Source organism: Protopterus annectens, chromosome 7.part1, assembly GCF_019279795.1.
Source record: "Protopterus annectens isolate FY-2018-M chromosome 7.part1, PAN1.0, whole genome shotgun sequence".
Lineage (NCBI taxonomy): Eukaryota > Metazoa > Chordata > Ceratodontiformes > Protopteridae > Protopterus > Protopterus annectens.
The window spans coordinates 25,476,778-25,485,582 of NC_056740.1; the positions used below are offsets into that span (position 1 = coordinate 25,476,778).

The 8,805-nt window shown below is 45.2% G+C and overlaps 1 long non-coding RNA gene across 2 annotated transcripts in view; it reads right to left on the reverse strand.

Annotated features, from left to right (window-relative positions):
• Positions 1–8,572: 8,572 nt before the first annotated feature.
• LOC122807524 overlaps positions 8,573–8,805 on the reverse strand; it is a 549,309-nt gene continuing 549,076 nt past the window's right edge. For both annotated transcript variants that reach the window (XR_006365689.1, XR_006365690.1), the window contains exon 3: positions 8,573–8,805. This exon is cut by the window's right edge and continues 493 nt beyond it. This is a non-coding gene — a long non-coding RNA (uncharacterized LOC122807524).

Genomic DNA, 8,805 nt, shown 5'->3' on the forward strand with positions numbered 1-8,805 from the left:
AGGTAAGTAGTGGGGGGTGGGAGTTAGTACGCAAGTGTGACTGTTTAGGGTTAGGGTAAGGGTTAGGCAAGGGGTTAGGTTCAGTGTGTGTGTGTGTGTGTGTGTGTGTGTGTGTGGGGGCTTTTGCATGCGTCTGCGTGTGTTTGTGTGTATTTGCACACAGTGAGTGTCCAAGCTGTCTTGTGTAGTGGTTGTGTTATCAAAATAGCTTTTTTAAGGTAAGGGGTCAGTGGCAGAGTTAGGGTTAGCACATATTAATAAGATGAAGCATGGGGCCTTAGTAATGTGTGCTAATTTTAACCCTGCCCCAAACCGTAACATACAGCTTTTGTTAGGAAAAGCCCCTTCTATAACAGTATCACTATTCAGACAAATTTGAGCTGAATGTGTAGTAGGGTTATGGTATGTACATCAGAAAAGGAAATTTGTTGTTAAGTGTTATTGATATAATGAATGGTCAGCATGTTTTTGACAATTTTTTGTGTAAATCATTTAACATACTGACCATTCAATATATAATCATATGTGTGTGTGTGTGTGTGTGTGTGTGTGTGTGTGTGCATGTGTGTGTGCTACTTACAAAAAAACAAAAGGCATAAATGTCGGCATCCTTAATATTGACATAAAATAATTAAATAAATAATGTTGACATATCACTGAGAAACAGCCCCAAAGCATGCAACTTTTAAAACAGCATTTTTTTCAGGGAAGCAAGTTCACCCTACACCTTCACCCCATGATGAAGTGATTGCCAATTGTATAATTTAAATCTGAGATCACACAATAGTGGTAAAAGAGCATATTTCACAACTCCAGGGATTGTATGATCTTGCAAAATTGTCAATCATCGGTTTTATTTAGAAAAGAGATATTGATTTTAAAGACTGCCAACTTAATTAAAGACTACTATATATATATATATATATATATATATATATATATATATATATATATATATATATATATATATATGTATATGTGTTTGTATGCACAGACATATAAAATAGATATAAATATACATATAGATCATAGCTCTCAATAGCTTAAAAAGAAATTGGGGGACAAAAGCCCCAAAATAGGGACAAGTTTTAAATATTGCTCTTAGAGACTTCAGAAGTTGATATAATAACAGGGTTTTATTAGCATTAATTTTCTGAAGGGTATGAAGTCTAAAACTTAAATGTCTGCTATTATTTTCTGATTTCTGTTTTCATTATTTGCTAACGATTTGTCGAAAAAAAAGAAGTTATGTCCTTACCATAAAGTTCCATGTGGAGTGTTCATCTCGCCTTTGTTCTTACACATGGGTGTCGGAGCCGATCCTCGGCTCCGAGTCGGCCGCTTAGCAAAGCTCTGCATCTAGGAGAAGCTCGAGACCAACCTACCTCCCACAATTCCCTCTGCCTTTACCTCAGATCTAGTTTGCAAACAAGACCAGATCCAGCAATAACAAAGGTTATGAGCATAAAAGGATACATAAGTATACATAAGGATCAGACACTAGCTCAAGCCAGTAGGAACAACAGAGAGACCACTAGTGGGAGACAAATAGACCAGACTTCTAAATCCGTACGTTCTTCCAGACCTGAGGGTGGGAGGATGGGGATGTAAGAACAAAGGCAAGATGAACACTCCACATGGAACGTTATGGTAAGGACATAACTTCTTTATGTGAGAGTGTTCAATCTCGCCGTTTGTTCTTACACATGGGTAGCGTCCCTAGCTCCGTTACCCTGAGTCACTCACGGAAGAATGTTCCTGAGCACAGTGGAACCAAAAGATGCTCTATCCCTGGAAGTCCTGTCAACTTTATAATGAGTGATGAATGTATGCGGTTTAGACCAAGTGGCGGCTGCACAAACAGTGTCCAATGGCAGACGAGCCGCATGAGCCAGAGATGTGGAAACTGACCTAGTAGAATGTCCCTTTGGTTTGGTGGGCAAAATCTGATTTGAAGCAGAATAAACGAAGGTTATACAATCAGTTAGCCATTTAGAAAGTGTGCGCTTCGTCACTGCCATGCCCTTTTTGTTGTCTGCAAAGGCTATAAAGAGTTGGTCCGCTTTCCTATGGTCCTTAGTTTTATCCAGGTAGAATCTGAGTTGTCTATGAACATCCAATTTGTGCAACATATATTCCAGTTTGTTGGAGTGGTTTTTGAAAAATGTAGGAAGCTCAATGGACTGATTAATGTTGTTGACCGAACAAACCTTAGGGAGGAAGGAACGGTTGGTGCGTAATGATACCCTGTCCGGGTGAAAAGTTAAATATGGCTGCTTGATGGAAAGTGCCTGAAGTTCTGATATTCATCTGGCTGAAGTGATAGCTACTAGGAAAAGAGTCTTCCAGGACAAGAACTTTAAGGAACAGGAAGAAGCTGGTTCAAAGGGTGGTAAAATTAGTTGGGATAAGAGCAAATTTAGATTCCAAGGAGCTGTAGGTAACCTAACTGTTGGTCTGAGATGAAAGGACCCTTTCATGAAGGCTTTACAAAGCCTATGAGCCATAATGGGAGCTCCGTTTTCTCCTACGTGAAAGTTGGAAATAGTGGCCAACTGAACTTTTAAAGTGGCAGTAGAGGCTCCTTGGTGAAACAGCATGGACAGGAACTCCAAAATCTTGTTTAGTGGGGCTACTTAAGGATCCATATGTTGTGTAGTCGCCCAGTAGACGAAACGTTTCCACTTACTGGTATAGATTTTAGTAGATGAAGCCTTATGAGAGGCGACCAGAATGTCCTGAACCGCCGGAGAGAGAAGATAAGACCTGGCTAAGTAGGGAAGCGGAGCAGCCAAGCTGCTAACTTGAGGGATAGGAGCGACGGGTGAGGAGCTCCTGACGAATGAGTCAGTAGGTCTGGCACTGGGTCCAGAATCCAGGGCTCCCGTATTTGGTGGGCTTGAAGAAAGGGGAACCAAATCTGTCGAGGCCAGAATGGGGCAATGAGAATTATAGTCCTCTCCTGGTCCTTGGCTTTCTGAAGAAATTTTGGGATCAGTGGTATAGGAGGGAAAGCGTACAGGAGACCCGGGGGCCAATCGTGAATTAGAGCGTCCCTGGGGACATCCCCTGGAGGGGGTAAAAGGGCAAAGTAGCTTCTGCACTTGGTGTTCATTGGAGACGCAAACAGATCGCAGCAAGGCTGGCCCCATTTGCAGAAAATCCTTTCCGCCACTATCTGATTGAGGGACCACTCGTGAGGTAACAGGATGGCTCTGCTCAACCTGTCCGCTATGACGTTGGATAACCCCGGGATGTGCATTGCTATCAGAAAGCGACCCGTGGATTCTGCCCATTGCCAAATTCTCATGGCCTCTCTGCACAACTGGTAAGACTTGGTTCCTCCTTGTTTGTTTATGTACCAGACTACGGACATGTTGTCCGTCTGAACTGCAATGGTCCCTAGAGGTAGAAGGGGGGAGAAGTGTTGCAATGCTAGAAACACTGCCCTCATCTCTAGAACATTTATGTGCAGGTTGTACTCTAAGCTGGACCATTCGCCTTGGACTGTCTGTCCCTGAAAGATGCCCCCCCACCCTATCAGGGAAGCATCCGTGGTCACTGTGGCTGTTGGTTTGGGTAACACAAATGGCCGGCCGCTGATGAAGTTGTGATTCTGTAACCACCAAGACAGGTGCGCTTTGCAGGAATTCGTTATGTGAATCTCGTGTGTCAGCGGTAACTGCTGGAACGACCACTGTGCGAACAGCAGCCATTGGAGAACTCTCATGTGTAGCCTCCCCATGGGAACTGCAATGAGGGAAGCTGACATGAGCCCTAAGACTTTCAGGACTAGATTGACTGGGGACTTTTTGGACAATAGCAGGAGAGATACATGATCCTGCAGGGAAGCTATTCTTGTGAGGGGTAGTTTTAGTAGCATAGAACGGGTATCTAGATCTGCGCCTATAAATGAAATATGCTGCGAGGGCTGTAACGCAGATTTTTCGAAATTTATCGAAATCCCTAGCTGAGCACAAAGGCTGATTGTGTAGTCCCTGGCCTGTATCAGTTGACGCTCGGTGGTGGCAGTAAGGAGCCAGTCGTCCAGATACGGAAACACCCGGAATCCTAGGCGTCTCAAGTGAGACGCTACCACTGCCATGCATTTGGTGAAAACCCTGGGGGCTGAGGTTAGACCAAAGGGCAGGGCCCGAAACTGAAAGTGGCTGGCTCCCAGCCGGAAGCGCAGGTGATCTCTGGACACTCTGGCCATTTTGATGTGGTAGTAGGCATCCCTGAGATCTATTGAGCACATCCAGTCATCCTTCTGTAAAAACGGAAGGATCGATTGAAGCGTGACCATCCGGAACTTCTTTCTTCACAAATGTATTGAGATTGCTTAGGTCCAGAATTGGCCTCCAGTCCCCTGTCTTTTTTGGAACTAAAAAGAACCTTGAGTAAGTTCCGGATCCTCTTTGGTCTGCCGGGACTGGTTGGATGACTCTTTTTTCTAGCAGCTTTGAGATTTCTATAGCTGCAGGTTTTCACAGATGGGGTGGTACATCTGGGAATCTTTTTTGTGGTAATGGGGGAAATACAAAGGGTATTTTGTAACCTCTGGTAATAATGCTTTTTACCCAATTGTCTGAAGTAAGGCTTTGCCAGGTCTGAGGGTATAAAGCTAAGCGACCCCCGACTGCCTCCAGAGCAGGACAGTCGGGCCTCCTCTCAGGAGTGCTGGAAAGGCTTCCCAGGGATGGTATCCCTGTCACCTTGGTTCTGCGAACCCCCTCTGCCGCCAGGGCGGCGTCTTCCGCCTCTGCCCCCCCTCTGCCTCTGGAGGGGGCATCACCCTGTGTGCCTGGGAAAGAACTCTGGGGTTTACGAAACCACATCTTTCCACCTTATTGCCCTTTGGGGTACGGTCTGGATGGGGTGGAAAAACGGACTCCGACAGCAGACAGAGTCTTTCCCTCCTGCTCACACCGGGTTAGGGTCTCCTTTACTTTGGGGCCAAAAAGAGTGGCACCATCAAAGGGGGCATTAGTAAAGGAAGACTTGAAGGCTTCCGCAAAGGAGCACAGCCGCAACCAGGATTGTTTACGAAGAGCAATCGCTGAAGCTGCAGCCCTACTTGACCCTCGCGCATGAGATGAGCCTCATGGACGAGTTCACTATGGATGTAAGGGTGTTGAGTTGTGCTGTCACCTTGTCCGAGACAGCAGCATCTGTATTACCCTGGAGGGTATCTCCCAACTCTTTGACTAGATCCCTCTGTAATCGTGTAAAATGCGTCAAGTAGTTCAACGATCGCATAGAGAAAGTCGTTGAACTGAAAATGCGCTTCCCATATCTGTCCATGGTCCTCAAGTCTCTGTTAGGGGGATGGACAGACGAGGAAGATTCGGACATCTCCTTTTTAGTGGCTGCGGCCACCACCATAGCGTCCACTGGAACTCCCTTAGTAAGGTAAGACTTGTCCTGAGGGGCAGTTATGTACTTGCTAGGTTTCCTGGGAACAGGCTCCACTGTGTCAGGAGTCTCCCACGCCCTTCGAGCAATTAACTCCATTAACTCATCGAAGGGCGGAGTGACCCAGGAGGAGGAAGGGCTAGCACCAAATGCCTTTAGCAGAACCGACTCATCCTCAGAAGAGGGTAGGGCCTGCCAATCACCTCTCTGCTTCAGGATCTCCAGGATGTCAGCAAAGGAGACATCCTCTGAGGGTGATTTCGGGGACCCTTCTGACTCATCTAAGTCAGTATCCGATGTTAAAGATTCTTGTGGAGAATCTAAGTGCCTCCTCTTGCACAACTTTTTCCTCGGAACGTCATCGGGAGGGGCTTCCGATGAGGCCTCCGAGGAAGAAGAGGCTCCCTCTGGGAGTGGCTAAGACACTGGTGCTCTACGCTTGTGGGTAGCCGTGGGTGTAGAAGTAGACAACGGACCTTTATGGGAGAGAGAAGTTGTTTCTGTTGACGTAGTTGTCTGAGAAGACAATACCTTCCTCATGAGGTCAAAGGCCCCCGGACCCCGAGTCGAAGAGTCCCCCGATTCCGAGGAACGCGGAAGTGTCTCCAACATGGATGCCAAGGGTATCGACCCCGAGGACGGAGCCAAAGTGATCCGTGCCGAGGCACCGAGGGGGATAGTCGATACAGAAAGATCGGTTCAACTCTCGGTCCCGGAGCCAAGGAGGGATTGTCGGTTCCGCGAGTCCGCCAATGGTTCCGACGGAGTCAAGGTCAATGGTGCCGACCGAGGAAGGGACGGTTCCAGCACCAAGGGCTCCACAATCATCAGATCAACATCTCTCGGCTCCGACAGCTGTGTAGGCCTCAGAGGAGGATCAGATGGAGATAAGGGAAGGCCTTCGAGTCTTGACACCAACTGGGAGGAGACCAAAATGAGCTTGGACAAGGCCGTGTTCTCCATTAAATTCTGCACCACACGATCTACGTTGGTGTCGGAGAGGGGCCTGGAAGAACAGGTCGAAGAAACCGAGGACGGTACCGACCTCAATAAGGCAGGAGGTGGAAGCTCCGACACCGGTTCCAAGACTCGAGGCTCGGTGACAGTAAGAAGCTCGACACTCGGCCCCGAAGCCTGTGGAACCGGTGAACGAACTTTAAACAAAGAAGTCGGAGCCGATGACATGGGCTCCGATGTCTTCGATCCCTTCGAGGACTTAGAAGCCTGGTCCGACTTGTCAAGCTTTTCTTGGAAGGAAGGCTTCAAAAGACCCCTATCCATAAGCTTCCTGCGTCTATCTGTCATGACCCTTCCACTAAAAGAATGACAAATAGAGCAGTCTTCTTGTAGATGGAGAGGGCCAAGACAGTAGACAAAGGAGCTGTGGTTGTCAGTGACAGACATCTTTTGCCCACACTGACACCTCTTAAATCCCGACTTAGCTTTTTCAGCCATATCCTAAAGAAAAAGCAAACAATTATAATAAATAACAGTCTGAAAAGGTTGGACTCAAGTCCACAAACACAGAATACAATCAATATCAATATCAACCCTAAATTAAGAGGGGTAGGCCTGAAGGTACAATGTATATAACTATAAAAATTATATATATAGAAAAAGCGAAGTTGAACTAGACACACACACACGCACTAAGGAAAAGTTTCCTCAAAACAAATAGAAGATTTCACAAGAAATATAATTAGAAGTATCTTATCTTCCCAAAGTTGGTCAGAGCTTTCAAAATTCGATGCGATCGACTGCAGCGGCAAACTAGATCTGGGGTAAAGGCAGAGGGAATTGTGGGAGGTAGGTTGGTCTCGAGCTTCTCCTAGATGCAGAGCTTTGCTAAGCGGCCGACTCGGAGCCGAGGATCGGCTCCGACACCCATGTGTAAGAACAAACGGCGAGATTGAACACTCCCACATCCACAATTTTATGAGAAACAGACCAAAATACAAGGCAAACATCTGGACATTCTGCAAAAATCTGGACACTTGAGAGGTATGGTATAGATCACTTGTAAAATAATATATACAACCCTTGATTTTCCTGTGATCTTCAACATTTGCAAATGAAGCATTGCTATATCTATGCTAGATATGTTAAGTGAATTACATGTTAGCTTTTTTGTTCATAAGGCTCAGTAATCTCTGATATTAAGACATATAAACACACTTCATTCTTCCACTGTTTTCTGTCCCAGTCTCCCTGGTTCAGTCTCCAAAGACTTAAGTGAGTAAGCGTTTGCTACCTGTACATGCATGTTTTTCTATGTACTTTTTTTCTCCATCTCTGTTAATCATCAAGTCTTACCTATTAGCCCTGAGCCCATTCATTCACCTAGCAGTAAGAAATCCTCACTATGGATTGACAACCCAATGGAGCAGCCATTATATATGCACCCGTAGAGGTGGTATGTGCCTTAACTTCCATCAAAAGATACAGGCTATGACAGCATTTCCATATGGCTCTAACTCTGCCCCATGGATGGCTGATGTGGGTAATAATGTCACTATGAGAGATTACTATGATCCCCTCATGCATGAGCATATGCATGCTTCAGTTTACAGTGCAGTAACAACTTATCCTCTTGGGCTTGAGTAAACAAAGACTATGTCTCCTGCCCCCATCTTGTGCCTTTCTTTGCCTGCAGGCATCTGTTTGCTGGTGGTGGAATAGCAGATCACGACCTCCTCCCCCCACCCCCAAAGGGTGAGCTAGTGTCATATACCCACTCCCATCTTCTATGGCTAGATCCTCCAGCACCCAAGCGACTATTCACACCTAGGTGATCTGGGATATAGTCGAGACTATAGTCCTCTGTGAAAGAGAGCTGGACTGCTGGACCTAGATGTAATTGTGCTGTGAATGCTTCTGAACTGGCAGTTGCCTACCATGGTAGGTGTGTGTGTGTGTGTGTGTGTGTGTGTGTGTGTGTGTGTGTGTGTGTGTGTGTGTGGACATGGACAAATATGCATGTCTGTCACATTCATCTGAAGCACAGTATGATAATATGTCTCCATGTCAAATACGATTTTTGAAGAACATCTGTGTGCATGTTAAAATACATTCATTGAAGAAACTTGTTTAATTTTTTCACTGAATTCCATTCCAAATTGTTAACTAGAGGTTATTCATTTTTTAGACCAAGGAATTTGCTAATAATACACTGGGGATCAATTGTGTTTTGAGACATTTTTCATCTTCTTCATTACAGAATATATTATATATTTATTTAATTTCATTAAGTGCAGTCTTTCACTCTTAAAATAGATATGCAGTCATAACTAATGTATCATAATACAACATAATTGTGGAATTCCTGCATTTTGTAACAATTAATTTCATTACAAATTATGTGCACATTTTTAAAAAAAGTATATAATATGC